The sequence below is a fragment of the Schistocerca americana genome, chromosome 4 (genome assembly GCF_021461395.2).
Source record: "Schistocerca americana isolate TAMUIC-IGC-003095 chromosome 4, iqSchAmer2.1, whole genome shotgun sequence".
In the NCBI taxonomy this organism is placed as follows: domain Eukaryota; kingdom Metazoa; phylum Arthropoda; class Insecta; order Orthoptera; family Acrididae; genus Schistocerca; species Schistocerca americana.
This window is the reverse complement of record NC_060122.1, coordinates 501286957-501301244: the sequence shown is the minus strand read 5'-3', so window position 1 is coordinate 501301244 and position 14288 is coordinate 501286957. Positions and strand designations below refer to the sequence as shown.

The 14288-nt window shown below is 45.2% G+C and overlaps 1 protein-coding gene and 1 non-coding gene across 2 annotated transcripts in view; one reads left to right on the top strand and one right to left on the bottom strand.

Moving 5' to 3' along the window:
- The window catches only part of LOC124612390 (spondin-2-like), a 624943-nt gene that overhangs the window by 569463 nt on the left and 41192 nt on the right, over window positions 1-14288 (bottom strand). The window lies entirely within an intron of this gene.
- Trnas-cga lies at window positions 10068-10142 on the top strand. Its single transcript has one exon. It is a non-coding gene; the product is annotated as a tRNA-Ser (tRNA).

Here is a 14288-nt window from a genome sequence, read left to right as displayed (position 1 = left end):
GTCCTCCACTATAAGCTCACGTAACAAGTCTTGCTGAATGTTTTTATCGTGTGGCCGTAAAACCTACGGCTTCACCCAGGTATGTTTCCTTTTTTTTCTTCCGCTTCTCATCCGCATGTGAACAGAGTGCAGTTGTGGTATATGCAACTGCTACGGTTAATAACAAGTTGTTGTTGTCAGCCATCTTGAACTTTGACGAAAAATATGATGACAGTGTAATACCACAGTCTAACATAACAGTTGCGACACTCACTGCTGTAAAAGTTGTTGCCGTTTGACAGCTGGAGCGACACTAGCGCTCCAAGCGGCAGGTAAGGTGAACGTCAGACGTGTCGTAAGCATAATGTTTGTTTGCACCCATTTCCTACGTAATTTCAGAATTATTCGAGTTATTTTCTTGCCTCCAAGAGCTTGTGAAGGATCAGAAGGCATATACAGGTATGTTTCTATTAATGATTCTAAAAGAAGCGAAAGTATGGTTAAAAACCATGAATAGAGTGGCAAGCTACAACACATTCGTGAAGAAACACTTGTGACATTGGACAGAATTGCAGCTTACCACGTTGATATCAAAAGAATATAAACACATAGATTCACATGTAAGAAGCACAGACATGTTCCTCTACATACAAAAGCGATCGACAGCTCGTTTATCGTTTTGTAGGCCTACTGTGTGTGACATTGTCGCCTGTTGCCACAAGTACGATCTTCATCTTTATATTATTCTAAGTGGGAATGACCGTGCTGTGCTGGTACTGCGAACGGCTGAAAGCAAGGGGAAACTACAGCCGTAATTTTTCCCGAGGGCATGCAGCTTTACTGTATGGTTAAATGATGATGGCGTCCTCTTGGGTAAAATATTCCGGAGGTAAAATAGTCCCCCATTCGGATCTCCGGGCGGGGACTACTCAAGAGGATGTCGTTATCAGGAGAAAGAAAACTGGCGTTCTACGGATCGGAGCGTGGAATGTCAGATCCCTTAATAGGGCAGGTAGGTTAGAAAATTTAAAAAGGGAAATGGATAGGTTGAAGTTAGATATAGTGGGAATTAGTGAAGTTCGGTGGCAGGAGGAACAAGACTTCTGGTCAGGTGACTACAGGGTTATAAACACGAAATCAAATAGGGGTAATGCAGGAGTAGGTTTAATAATGAATAGGAAAATAGGAATGCGGGTAAGCTACTACAAACAGCATAGTGAACGCATTATTGTGGCCAAGATAGATACGAAGCCCACACCTACTACAGTAGTACAAGTTTATATGCCAACTAGCTCTGCAGATGACGAAGAAATTGAAGAAATGTATGATGAAATAAAAGAAATTATTCGGATTGTGAAGGGAGACGAAAATTTAATAGTCATGGGTGACTGGAATTCGAGTGTAGGAAAAAGGAGAGAAGGAAACATAGTAGGTGAATATGGATTGGTGCTAAGAAATGAAAGAGGAAGCCTCCTGGTAGAATTTTGCACAGAGCACAACATAATCATAACTAACACTTGTTTTAAGAATCATGAAAGATGGTTGTATACATGGAAGAACCCTGGAGATACTAAAAGGTATCAGATAGATTATATAATGGTAAGACAGAGATTTAGGAACCAGGTTTTAAATTGTAAGACATTTCCAGGGGCAGATGTGCACCCTGACCACAATCTATTGGTTATGACCTGTAGATTAAAACTGAAGAAACTGCAAAAAGGTGGGAATTTAAGGAGATGGGACCTGGATAAACTGAAAGAACCAGAGGTTGTACAGAGTTTCAGGGAGAGCATAAGGGAACAATTGACAGGAATGGGGGAAAGAAATACAGTAGAAGAAGAATGGGTAGCTTTGAGGGACGAAGTAGCAAAGGCAGCAGAGGATCAAGTAGGTAAAAAGACGAGGGCTAGTAGAAATCCTTGGGTAACAGAAGAAATATTGAATTTAATTGATGAAAGGAGAAAATACAAAAACGCAGTAAATGAAGCAGGCAAAAAGGAATACAAACGTCTCAAAAATGAGATCGACAGGATGTGTAAAATGGCTAAGCAGGGATGGCTAGCGGACAAATGTAAGGATGTAGAGGCCTATCTCACTAGGGGTAAGATAGATACTGCCTACAGGAAAATTAAAGAAACCTTTGGAGATAAGAGAACGACTTGTATGAATATCAAGAGCTCAGATGGAAACCCAGTTCTAAGCAAAGAAGGGAAAGCAGAAAGGTGGAAGGAGTATATAGAGGGTCTATACAAGGGCGATGTACTTGAGGACAATATTATGGAAATGGAAGAGGATGTAAATGAAGATGAAATGGGAGATATGATACTGCGTGAAGAGTTTGACAGAGGACTGAAAGACCTGAGTCGAAACAAGGCCCCCGGAGTAGACAACATTCCATTGGAACTACTGACGGCCTTGGGAGAGCCAGTCCTGACAAAACTCTACCATCTGGTGAGCAAGATGTATGAAACAGGCGAAATACCCTCAGACTTCAAGAAGAATATAATAATTCCAATCCCAAAGAAAGCGGGTGTTGACAGATGTGAAAATTACCGAACTATCAGTTTAATAAGTCACAGCTGCAAAATACTAACACGAATTCTTTACAGACGAATGGAAAAACTAGTAGAAGCCAACCTCGGGGAAGATCAGTTTGGATTCCGTAGAAACACTGGAACACGTGAGGCAATACTGACCCTACGACTTATCTTAGAAGAAAGATTAAGGAAAGGCAAACCTACGTTTCTAGCATTTGTAGACTTAGAGAAAGCTTTTGACAATGTTGACTGGAATACTCTCTTTCAAATTCTAAAGGTGGCAGGGGTAAAATACAGGGAGGGAAAGGCTATTTACAATTTGTACAGAAACCAGATGGCAGTGATAAGAGTCGAGGGACATGAAAGGGAAGCAGTGGTTGGGAAGGGAGTAAGACAGGGTTGTAGCCTCTCCCCGATGTTGTTCAATCTGTATATTGAGCAAGCAGTAAAGGAAACAAAAGAAAAATTCGGAGTAGGTATTGAAATTCATGGAGAAGAAATAAAAACTTTGAGGTTCGCCGATGACATTGTAATTCTGTCAGAGACAGCAAAGGACTTGGAAGAGCAGTTGAATGGAATGGACAGTTTCTTGAAAGGACGATATAAGATGAACATCAACAAAAGCAAAACAAGGATAATGGAATGTAGTCTAATTAAGTCGGGTGATGCTGAGGGAATTAGATTAGGAAATGAGGCACTTAAAGTAGTAAAGGAGTTTTGCTATTTGGGGAGCAAAATAACTGATGATGGTCGAAGTAGAGAGGATATAAAATGTAGGCTGGCAATGGCAAGGAAAGCGTTTCTGAAGAAGAGAAATTTGTTAACATCCAGTATTGATTTAAATGTCAGGAAGTCATTTCTGAAAGTATTCGTATGGAGTGTAGCCATGTATGGAAGTGAAACATGGACGATAAATAGTTTGGACAAGAAGAGAATAGAAGCTTTCGAAATGTGGTGCTACAGAAGAATGCTGAGGATTAGATGAGTAGATCACATAACTAATGAGGAAGTATTGAATAGGATTGGGGAGAAGAGAAGTTTGTGGCACAACTTGACCAGAAGAAGGGATCGGTTGGTAGGACATGTTCTGAGGCATCAAAGGATCACCAATTTAGTACCGGAGGGCAGCGTGGAGGGTAAAAATCGTAGAGGGAGACCAAGAGATGAATACACTAAGCAGATTCAGAAGGATGTAGGTTGCAGTAGGTACTGGGAGATGAAAAAGCTTGCACAGGATAGAGTAGCATGGAGAGCTGCATCAAACCAGTCTCAGGACTGAAGACCACAACAACAACAAACAAACAAGTGGGACAAGCAACTGCCAAATAGTGGCAGAAATATGCTGAAAATATTATAATGAGCTGATTACATTACATTTCACGAAAAACCAAATATTTGAATAATTTTCAAACAATCTGTCTGTAGGCACTTTCCTCGTCCCGTAATAGTTTCGCTCGACCTGCACATTCTCACACTTCACACGCTTTTGTAAGACACGGACAGCTGCACTTAATCTAATAACTTTATCGTCAAAGCACGTCTGTGGTGACGATTCGCACGAATCTGGCACTGATACATGGAGAGCTGAACTCGCTGCTTCTGTGTCATACGACTGTTTTACAGTTTTAGATTGACTGTCGAATCTTTGTGGCGGTTTCCTCTTCATCGTCAGTTGAGGTGGCTTATTTGGGATGTCAAACAGTGTGGGTACTGTATTCCGCACGAGTTTGTTATTGTCTGCGTTCATGAACTGATTTTCTTCGAAATGTAGCGGACAAAACCTAATATTATTATACAGGTAAACTGGGTCTTTCTTCATAAGGTCTTCTCGTCTGCTATTAACTAGCCATTTTCTGCTCCTAAAACGAAACATTCATCATTTATACACATATAGTTTGCAAGTGAATCCTGACGATACAGTTTAGTAACATGACGGTATATACCTCTCAGGATCCTTAGGAAACCTAAAAAGAGACAGCTGTGGTGTCTTCTTCCTGTTGTTGCTGCAATTTATTGCGCTACAAACGCTCCCGATGGTAAAAACCATTGTATAAATCAAAATAAACAATCACTATTCGCTTTCACGATCGCGCCGAACTCACAGTTCAACCTACCGGCCGCTTGGGGCGCTGCTGGCGCTGTAGGCAACAAAATCGAGGCGAAGTGTCGCGACTGTTATGTTAGACTGTGGTAATACCCCTTCTAGCACTACATCAAAGATCTTTGTCAAATATATTTGACGGAATATTTGACCATATCTTTGATCAAATTTTTGGCAACGAAATTTGATAATGGTTGGTTGGTTGTTTTGGGGAAGGAGACCAGACAGCGTGGTCATCGGTCTCATTGGATTAGGGAAGGATGGGGAAGAAAGTCGGCCGTACCCTTTCAGAGGAACCATCCCGGCATTTGCCTGGAGTGATTTAGGGAAATCACGGAAAACCTAAATCAGGATGGCCGGACGCGGGATTGAACCGTCGTCCTCCCGAATGCGAGTCCAGTGTCTAAAAATTTGGTAATGCAATACCGGCCTATGTGTAGTGCGAAAGGCACCGGTGAGCCTAAGACGTACGCTCCGCTGAATTCGCCGGATACCGCCCTGTACCCGCCGCCGCGTCCCACGGTAGCCGGCGGCTGGCTTTCTCCGGCGCCGGGGCTCGACCCGGCGCCCTCGCCTCGTGCCGCCCCGCCGGCACTCCCACGGTTTCTTCTGGAAAGCCGCCGCCGCATAACAGCACGCGCGCCGCGCCGACCCTGCACGCCATTATTTATTATGAGCCCCCCTCCCCTAGAGCAGCTCGTGGATGGCGTGCAGGCCGGCAGGCGAGCAGACTGGGCCGTTACTCGTCCCAGTGAGCAGCGAGAGAGGTCCCAGCTGATAGCTATCGGCCGCGCATTGTGCCGCGGCTGCGGCATGACGCGGCGAATCAGCCGCCACAATTGGCAGCTGGCGTGGCCTGTTTCTCCTGTGGTTCAAACAACGCGGAGGTCGAGCTGGAACGAACGCGTGAAACCTACGGTAGTGAAAGGCCTTTTGTTGTCGCTGTTGTTGTAGTGCTCACTCGGAAGACGGGTCTGAGGCGGCTCTCCAATCTCCTGAGCAAGCCCCTACATCAAAGTACTGCAATCTACATCCACTTGAACCTGTTAATTTGGTTAACTCTTCAGTATTCTTCTATAGTATTTACGCTCCTTACTTTACTGTTCAAATGGTGCAAATGGCTCTGAGCACTATAGGACTTAACACCTCTGGTCATCAGTCTCCTAGAACTTAGAACTACTTAAACCTAACCAACCTAAGAACATCACACACACCCATGCCCGAGGCAGGATTCGAACCTGCGACCGTAGCGGTCACGCGGTTCCAGACTGATGCGCCTAGAACCGCACGGCCACACCGGCCGGCTACTTTCCTGTGGGTCTGAGGAAGGCCACGAGCAAAGTGGTGGAAACGTGGCAGAATTTTATACAGGGTAAAAAGTATTTAAACCGACAAACTCTGGGAAGTTGTAGGGGACATCAAAACAAATATTTTTCCCTAATGCCATTTTTTCCTATGAGGATTATTTAAACCGGTGGAGGCCGTATTACGCTCTTCAGTTGTTAGAGGCCGTATTACGATCTTAAGTTTTAGGCACCTGCTGTCCGCCAGTGCAGTAGTGCATTGTCTCTGTTTACTAACCTAGCGATACACCTGGAGTGAGTACACTGTGAAACATCCCCTTCGAAACATTATTGAATTACTGTGCTGATAAATCTCTCACATTATTTGATTTTCAAACAGCTGAACAGAACTGAACGTACTCAGACATTTCGCTCTTTACCTATTGTGTTCAACACTAAACTGACGCCGGCCGCGGTAGCCGTGCGGTTCTAGACGCTGCAGTCCGGAACCGCGGGACCGCTACAGTCGCAGGTTCGAATCCTGCCTCGGGCATGGATGTGTGTGATGTCCTTAGGTTAGTTAGGTTTAAGTAGTTCTAAGTTCTAGGGGACTGATGACCTAAGATGTGAAGTCCCGTAGTGCTCAGAGCCATTTGAACTAAACTGACGCACAATATACACTCCTGGAAATGGACACCGGTGTGTCAGACCAACCATACTTGCTCCGGACACTGCGAGAGGGCTGTACAAGCAATGATCACACGCACGGCACAGCGGACACACCAGGAACCACGGTGTTGGCCGTCGAATGGCGCCGGCTGCGCAGCATTTGTGCACCGCCGCCCTCAGTGTCAGCCAGTTTGCCGTGGCATACGGAGCTCCATCGCAGTCTTTAACACTGGTAGCATGCCGCGACAGCGTGGACGTGAACCGTATGTGCAGTTGACGGACTTTGAGCGAGGGCGTATAGTGGGCATGCGGGAGGCCGGGTGGACGTACCGCCGAATTGCTCAACACGTGGGGCGTGAGGTCTCCACAGTACATCGATGTTGTCGCCAGTGGTCGGAGGAAGGTGCACGTGCCCGTCGACCTGGGACCGGACCGCAGCGACGCACGGATGCACGCCAAGACCGTAGGATCCTACGCAGTGCCGTAGGGGACCGCACCGCCACTTGCCAGCAAATTAGGGACACTGTTGCTCCTGGGGTATCGGCGAGGACCATTCGCAACCGTCTTCTCCATGAAGCTGGGCTACGGTCCCGCACACCGTTAGGCCGTCTTCCGCTCACGCCCCAACATCGTGCAGCCCGCCTCCAGTGGTGTCGCCACAGGCGTGAATGGAGGGACGAATGGAGACGTGTCGTCTTCAGCGATGAGAGTCGCTTCTGCCTTGGTGCCAATGATGGTCGTATGCGTGTTTGGCGCCGTGCAGGTGAGCGCCACAATCAGGACTGCATACGACCGAGGCACACAGGTCCAACACCCGGTATCATGGTGTGGGGAGCGATCTCCTACACTGGCCGTACACCACTGGTTATCGTCGAGGGGACACTGAATAGTGCACCGTCATCGAACCCATCGTTCTACCATTCCTAGACCGGCAAGGGAACTTGCTGTTCCAACAGGACAATGCACGTCCGCATGTATCCCGTGCCACCCAACGTGCTCTAGAAGGTGTAAGTCAACTACTCTGGCCAGCAAGATCTCCGGATCTGTCCCCCATTGAGCATGTTTGGGACTGGATGAAGCGTCGTCTCACGCGGTCTGCACGTCCAGCACTAACGCTGGTCCAACTGAGGCGCCAGGTGGAAATGGCATGGCAAGCCGTTCCACAGGACTACATCCAGCATCTCTACGATCGTCTCCATGGGAGAATAGCAGCCTGCATTGCTGCGAAAGGTGGATATACACTGTACTAGTGCCGACATTGTGCGTGCTCTGTTGCCTGTGTCTATGTGCCTGTGGTTCTGTCAGTGTGATCATGTGATGTATCTGACCCCAGGAATGTATCAATAAAGTTTCCCCTTCCTGGGACAATGAATTCACGGTGTTCTTATTTCAATTTCCAGGAGTGTATTTAGCGCAACGCAATCTGACTTTCAAAAATCCCAACAAAAGAATGGCCCTGACTAACAATAACCTATACCTTTCACAAATCACTTACCTCACAAAAATCTTCGTTACTCGAACTACTGCAATACAGCGAGCGCCATTACTGCCAGCTAAATAAAAGATTCAAACTACTGAAGGCACTAATTACTGATAGGCATAGTTAGCAAATGAAAGATTTTGATAGAGAACAAACAATGTATTTACCTTAATAGTGTTCAAAAGTCATAACATATATAGCAGTTCACGACATCCATTCTTACAAATGTACTGTTTCTGATGGACACACGTCCAGATCATCCGCTCTCAAAAATCCGCCATCTCACTTCCCCACATCCACCACTGCTGGCGGCTCACCTCCAACTGCGTAACGTTACGCGCTGTTAACAGCCAACAGCCCACACTACAATAGCGAATATTACAACAATGCCACCCAGCCACAGGCTGCACACAGCACAGCCAGTGATTTTCATACATAGCGCTACGTGGCGTTACCAGTATAAAATCCTAAACAGCCTACTTACAACTGATATGGTTGGTGCGTACTACGTAGCGCACCACAACGGACGAGCTGCACAGCGGGTTTATCAACAACAATATCCTAATCGCCGTATCCCGCATCATACGGCATTTGCTGCTGTGTACCAACATCTGCGTAAGACCGGGTCATTTAGCAGGTTACCTAGATAGGGACGCCGTCGCACCATACGAACGCTGCAAGTTGAGGAAGCTGTCTTGCAGCATGTGGAGCGGGATCCTTCAATCAGCACTCGTGAAATTGCACGTAACATGGGGACGAATCAGACGAATGTAATAACCGTCCTTCGAGAGCAATTGTTATGTCCATTTCACTTACAGCGTGTCCACAACCTGGAACCAGTTGATTATCCACCCAGAGCACGGTTTTCGCAGTGGTACTTGGAACTGTGTGAAATGCATCCTACATTTCCATCCTCTGTGTTGTTTACCGATGAAGCAACGTTCGGGGGTGATGGAGTCTTCAACATGCACAATTCGCATGTTTGGAGTGAGGATAACCCACATGCCACAGTTACTAGTGCTCATCAAGTGCGGTTCCTCGTTAATGTGTGGGTCGGTGTTGGGGACTGTTTAATTGGGCCGTATCTGCTACCTAATTGTTGTCTCTTGGTCGTAAAAAAATGGAAAAGTGTTTGTTAGTTTAATTAATTTGCTGCCAGAGAAATCTTCCTCTACTGGTTTAAATACTCCTCATAGGAAAAAATGACTTTAGGGAAAAATATTTGTTTTGATGTCCCATACAACCTCCCAGAGTTTGTCGGTTTAAATACTTTTCACCCTGTATATTGACAATGCGGTCACAAGAAAATTTTATTGACGCTGTCAACGGTTGCGGATGTTTACGCTCACATACAGAATCCCTCATGCCTCAGGAAGCATCTTATCAACAGATCTCTGTGTCAACGAAATTTCTTTTTCACCTAATTTGATTCAGCATCTCCTCATCTGTTATTCGATTTACCCAACTAATTTTCTACATTCTTTTGTGGCGTCACATTTCTCTTCTTGTCTAAACTACTTACCGTTCGGGTTTCACTTCCGCTTAAGGCTACACTCCAGGCAAATACTTTCAGAAGAGAATTCATCATTTTTCATCTTTCTGCGTGTATTAGGCCTTTGCTTGGTACCCCCTGTTGGTTGACATTATTGATCTTTTCATTTCTTCCTTGGCCTTCCTAAAGATCTTCTGCCCAATCACTCATAATTCATAATTAATTTTGGTACTCCGACGTCTTTTATTCAGTTGTTTCTATACTCCTTAATCTTCTCATTTGAGCTTTTCATTTGCAGATCTTCTCTGATGTCAGTATTCCTCTTCCTGTCGAATAGTATGTACCCAGAATGAAATTTTCACTCTACAGCGGAGTGTGCGCTGATATGAAACTTTCTGGCAGATTAAAACTGTGTGCCGAACCGAGACTCGAACTCGGGACTTTGCCTTCCGCGGGAAAGTGAAGTTTGGAAGGTAGGAGACAAGGTACTGGCGGAATTAAAGCTGTGAGGACGGGGCGTGAGTCGTGCTTGGGTAGCTCAGTTGGTAGAGCACTTGCCCGCGAAAGGCAAAGGTCCCGAGTTCGAGTCTCGGCCCGGCACACAGTTTTAATCTGCCAGGAAGTTTCAGTATGTACCCAACTACTCCTATTAGAAAGCGGATCTCAGATGCTTTTATTCTCTGTTCATTTCTTTCTATCACAGTACACAGGTCTCTCCCACATATGACGGTTCGTCCGACGTCTTTTTGTAGAAATTAAATTTACTTCGGAATAGACTTCCTAACGCTTGAGTTTATACACTGAGGTTACAAAAGTCGTGGGGTAAAGATAAGCACATATACAGATGGCGGTAGATTCGTGTACACAAGATGTAGAATGGCAGTGCATTGCGTTCAAAATGGCTCTGAGCACTATGGGACAACTTCTGAGATCATCAGTCCCCTAGACCATAGAACTACTTAAACGTAACTAACCTAAGGACATCACACACATCCATGCCCGAGGCAGGATTCGAACCTGCGAGCATAGCGATCGCGCGGTTCCAGACTGTAGCGCCTAGAACCGCTCGGCCACACCGGCCGGCAGTGCATTGGGGGAGCTGTCATTTGTACTCATGTGAGTCATCTGAAAAAGTTTCCGACTTGGTTTTGGCCACACGACTGGAATTAGTAGACACTGAAAGCAGAATGGTAATTGGAACTAGACGGATGGGATATTCCATTTCGGAAGTCGTTAGGGAATCCAATACTCCGAAATCCACAGTGTCAAGAGCTTGCCGAGAATACTAAATTTTAGGCACTTTCTCTCACAACGGACGACACAGTGGCTGACGGCCTTAACTTAACGACCACGAGCAGCGGCGTTCGCGTAGAGTGCTAACAGACAAGCAACACTGCATGAAATAACTGCAGAAATCAACGTGGTATGTAGAAGACTGCATCCGTTCAGTGCAGCGAAATGTGACGTTAACGGGCTATGGCAGCATACTACCGACGCGACATCGTCTGCAGCGCCTCTACTGGGATCGTGACCACATCGGTTGGACCCTAGACGACTGGAAAACCGTGGCCTGGTCACATGAGGTCTAGTATCATATGCTAAGAGCTGATGGTAGGGTTCGAGTGTGTCGCAGACCCCAAGAAGCAACGGACCCAGGTTGTCGATAAGGGATTGTGCCAACTGGTGGTGGATTCATAATAGTGTGGGCTTTCTTTACGTGGAGTGGCACCGATCATTCACTGGAAACAGTTATGTTCGGCTACTTGAAGACCATTTGCAGCCATTTATGTCCCCAAACAATGATGAAATTTTTATGGATGACAATGCGCCATGTCACCGACCGTGCACAAACGTTAGCGACTGGTTTGAAGAACATTCTGGACAATTCGAGCGGAAGGTTTTGTACCCCAGATTGCCCGACAAATGCATCGAACATTTATGAGACTTAATCGACAGGTCAGTTCGTGTACGAAATCGTTCTCTGCTAACACTTTCGCATTAATGAACGTCTATAGAGGCAGCGTGGTTCAAATGGTTCAAATGGCTTTTAGCACTATGCGACTTAACGTCTGAGGTCATCAGTCGCCTAGAACTTAGAAATAATTAAACCTAACTAACCTAAGCACATCACACACATCCATACCCGAGGCAGGATTCGACTGTAGCGCCTAGAACCGCACGGCCACTCCGGCCGGCGAGACAGCGTGGCTCAGTATTTTTGCAGTGGACTTCCAACAACTTGTTGACTTCATGCGACGTCGAGGTGCTGCAATGCGCCGGGCAAAAGAATGTCCGACACGATATTAGAAGGTGTTCCATGACTTTCGTCTCCTCGGTGTGTACTGACAATGCGGTCACACACGTTTAAAATTTTATTGATGCTGTCAACGGCCACGGAAGCCTACTCCTGCATAAAGATTCCCTCATGCCTCAGGTATTATCCTATCAACTTATTCCTCTATCAACCAAGTTTTTCCACAAATGTCTTTTTACCTAATTTGATCAGCATCTCCTCATCGGTTAGTCGATCTACATGTCTAATTTCTACATTATTCTGTACCATCACATTTCTGTTCTCTTCTCGTCTGGATTTCTTATTCTCCATCCCTTATTTCCATACAAGGCTACACTCTGGACATATCCTTTCAGAAAAGCCTCCACCCTTTTTATTCTTTCTGCATGTATTAGACATCAGCAGTCCCCCTTCCTCCCTCCCGCCGGTTGACATAGTTCAGTATTTCAATGTTTCCTCGGTCTTCCTAAACATTTTCTGCCCACTGGATAATACTTCGTCATTAATTTTTGCATTCCGTCGTCTTTTACTCTTTTGACATGGCCCTTCCAGTTTATTCTGTATTCTTTAATCTGTTCACTTAAACTTTTCGCTTCCAGTTCTTCTCTGATGTTATCTTTGCTCCCCCTGTCGGATAATGTGTACCCAACTGCTCCTCTTAGGAACCGGAGCCCCGATACTTCTGTTCTTTGTTCATTTTCTTTTGTTGCAGTACACGTGTCATGGTTCATGCCGACTTCTTTTTCTAGAAACGGAGTAGAGTTTCCTTAGGAATGGACTTCCTAACAGTTCAGTTTATAGTAGACGTTAAAAATTTATCATTTTTCCTACTGTCAGTCTACTTTCTTAGCCACTCGTCTTTGGCCATCGGCAGTTATTTTCCTGCCGTAAGAGCGGAATTCATTTACTATTTTTATCGTCTCATTTCGTAATCAAATTCTGATAGCATCACGTGATTTGTTCATATTCATCTTATATTTTCTTTTCAAGACACTAGTTCAACTGCTCTTCCAAGTTCTATGCCATGAGGACAGGGTTACACTGACGTAAGCCAATCGCAAAGCACTTATTTCTTCTCAGTTAACTTTAATTCCCTTTCCAAATTTGTTCTTTGTTTCCTTTAACACTTGCTGGATCTACACACTGAATTACATTAGGGAGAGGCTGAAACCCTGTTTCACTACTATTTTTATTTCGTGTCTTATATACTGTAGCATGCTTCCTGCGTAAGATGCAGATAACTTTCCGTGCCCTGCTAGGCTCCGCAAAGATACTGTCGCCTTTCATCTAAAGATTCTCCTGTAAGTTCCCTCGAGCAATGCGTTACACTAGCAGTGCGTATTGGAATTCTTTCGCCGTTTTGTCATGTCTCCTTGACAAAGGTAAAAAACACTTGAATAATACTCTAGAACTTGTCGCATCAGCGTCTCTTACGTGGTTTCCTTTACCCATACACTGCACTTTCTGAGGACTCTTCCAAAAATTCTAAATCTTGCTTTCGCTTTCCTAACCCATTTCATGTCACTTCTTAAATTTATCCCTGAACAATTATTGGTTTGATGTTCTCCCGAAGATAGCCCTTAATCTTATAATGGGATGCTACTAATTCTTTCTCTTTTTTATAGCTGCTATTCATCAGAAAGTGGAAATTTAGTTTTTCTGCGTTCTTGCAAATGGTATTTCTATGTGTTAATGAAGACATTGTTGAGGTAAATTACGCGTATGCGCAAATTGCAGTAAAAATCTCCAAACTCATGTTTTTCAAGACGTGGTTGGATATTTGTCTGTACGAGCAAATGAGAATGATGTATTTCGGAATTACGAAACTGCTCTAACCAACAAGACTGCACTCTCCGTCAATCAGAAGCAATAGCAAAGCGCGCTGCAGAACTGTATGCAAAGGAAATGCCTACTCACTGCTCATAACGGACGGTCTTGCTTATGACCTGAATGCAGAAGACTCAGACTGGAGTAAGATAACGTAACTGAAGAGATCGTTCGGCGAATGAGATTTATATCCCTTGTCTGTGAAAGTAGAACTTTCATTTAATGCGCCTGTTAGCGGTAATACCGATTTGGCAACAGGCCCATGGTCAAGATTATTGGCTGCAATAAATTATGTGCCAACAGCGCGCCGTTGGAACGCTACCGACGCTGCCGGCAACGGATCGTTCCCAAACAGTTGGCCGGCAATCAGCGAGATGTACGGCGTGGGTCAGTCCGGGCGTGGAACGTTGTTGGTCTTTTAAATGCTCCAATGGGAACGGTCGTCTGTATACTACTACAAGCGACTGTGATAAAACTCTTTGGAGCTAAAAAACGTATATTTACTGAATGTTTTATTCAACATTCGTACACCGCAAGCCACAATGCGGTGCATGGCAGAGGGTATCTTTGTAGCATCATTAGTCATTATCTTTCTTGTTCTACTCCCAAATGAAGCGAGGGGAAAAC